General features: G+C 35.1%; 1 long non-coding RNA gene across 1 annotated transcript; it reads right to left on the bottom strand.

Annotated features, from left to right (window-relative positions):
• Window positions 1-69: 69 nt before the first annotated feature.
• Window positions 70-2183, bottom strand: LOC115308146. The gene is made up of 3 exons (XR_003916459.1): window positions 2169-2183; window positions 1044-1214; window positions 70-91 (listed from the first exon to the last, which is right to left on the bottom strand). It is a non-coding gene; the product is annotated as an uncharacterized LOC115308146 (long non-coding RNA).
• Window positions 2184-2256: the final 73 nt, after the last annotated feature.

Here is a 2256-nt window from a genome sequence, read left to right as displayed (position 1 = left end):
GGTGCTGGTCATAGAGCTTGTTCTTGAAAGAGGTGTCAGTTGCCTTGGGGAACATGCACTCCTCTTCCAGGATGGAGAAGATGCCCATGGGCTGGGGGAAGCAACAAAAAATAACAATGATAAAATACGGATCTGCCTTCAGAAGGGGACTGCAGGGAGACACAGGAAACTGAGAAATTAATGGATTTTTCGGATAAAAAATGGATCAAATCTTTGTCAACTTTTGCACTCTTGGTTCCAGACAAAATGTGAATTTGTGTCTGACTAATCCATTTCGTGACTGGTAGTGTCACAATAATCAAACAACATTTTCTGAGTAATTTTGAAACTGATGAATTGAAAGATGATTTTTTTTTTACATTAACGTTTTGTGATTTGTATAGTCAAAGGTGTCTTACTAAAATTGACCTTATTGCCACAGATTAACAGATCTTTCAGCTACGTCCTACTCTTGTTTTTCTGAAAATATATCTGTCTTTCTGTTCCTATACAAGAGGATGTTACTCAAAAACAGTGTCTGCTTATAGTGATGTTTTTATTGATCCCTGTTAAATCAGTACTTTTTTCTGTATGCATCTATTATTTTTCTTAGAAATTATGTTTCAGAAATCATAGTATTAATATGGAAATCATAATATTGAAATTGTGTCTAGATTCCTCAAAAGAGATCTTTCATCTTTGTAGTCTAGAAAACAAACCTACGGAGAATCCTTGTCATCCAATTATGTGTGATTACATTAATTCTTCTATTGCCATACAAGAAAAATTACAGTTAGCTTTTTTAAAATGCATAGCAGTGCAGTTAATGGATAACCTAAAGGTACTTCATTTGTAGCCTAATTACAAAGGTGCTTAGAACTTACTTTCAGAATACATGCAATATTTGAAATAAAAAGACACTTCAAATAGAAAGAGCCAGAAACATAAATGGATAATAATAGATAGGTTTGTGAAGCATTAGAGCAAGAAAAAGTAAGGCTAAAGAAAAATCCTGAAATTCTGTCACAAAGAAGGTAACTAAATCTTAAATGTAATCAACACACCTTCTCAATGAGCTCAATGCAGGCAGCCAGGTCCATCCCAAAGTCAATGAACTCCCACTCAATTCCCTCCTTTTTGTACTCCTCCTGCTCCAGCACAAACATGTGGTGGTTGAAGAACTGTTGCAGTTTTTCATTGGTGAAGTTGATGCACAACTGCTCCAGGCTGTTGAACTGCCCAAAGACAATGCAAAGACAAGATTTACTTATTCTCCAGAGGAAGGGCTCCCTGTATAGTTTTCTTCTTCGCACTCAGAATCCCATCTCAGAAACCCATGCAGGGATGCCCAATTAACACAAATATTTTTTTAATGTTAAAACATCCAATTAACTATTTTTGAAGGTTTTTTATTTGGTTGGTGGGGGTTTTTTTTTGCTTTGGTTTTTTTTCTTTGCTATTTGGATGATGTTTAAATATATTATTTATTTTTAAATAAAATTCCCAAATTATTAGGTAGTCTTATCCCTATCAAGGCACAATTTACATCACTATTTTTTCCTCATATTATGTGCATTTTCCTGTTACCCTAACAAAAAAAGTTAGACATTGCCAGTGTTTCCCATTCCTGTCTTGGATTCAGATACATTTCACAAATGTCTATAGAACTTCTCAGTTTCAATTAAAACAGCTGATGCACTCTTCCTGATGGAATCACCCTTTGACTCTTAAGAAGCAAAGGATATATATTGCTCTCTTTTTCCAAAGCCTTGGCAAACTGTGGTGTGAGACTTAAGTCTACCTTTCTCTTCTTACACTCTGTAATATTGTATCTTGGATATTTATGCATTATTTGTCAGTGAATCTTTTTAATAATAAGTTCAAATTATTGAAAAACTGCAAGATTTGTGCTAATTATATAAAAGGCAGATGCTTCTTCCTTGTGTATCGCAAAAAGCTATTAAACGAAGATCCATTGAAGCTCACAGATTGCTCTGGAGAAAAAGCACTGACATATACAAGGAAGGAAAACATTTCCAGAAAATAACAAATTTTCCAAGTAATGCAATACTAGTTTGAAATTGCAAGTGAATGGAATGTTTGAAAAAAAACCCCTACAATAAGCCTCCAGCTTCAGTTGATGCCTAACTGCCTTTTCAAGATTATCCTGTGATTTCTGTGTTCCTTACATCAAAGATCTCAAAGCCAGCAATGTCCAGCACACCAATGAAGTACTGCCTGGGCTGCTTCGTGTCCAGCTGTTGGTTGATGCGAACA

Source organism: Manacus vitellinus, unplaced genomic scaffold, assembly GCF_001715985.3.
Source record: "Manacus vitellinus isolate BGI_N305 unplaced genomic scaffold, ASM171598v3 scaffold_1251_pilon, whole genome shotgun sequence".
Lineage (NCBI taxonomy): Eukaryota > Metazoa > Chordata > Aves > Passeriformes > Pipridae > Manacus > Manacus vitellinus.
Note: the sequence above shows the minus strand (reverse complement) of the source record. Positions and strands in the feature narration are given on the sequence as shown.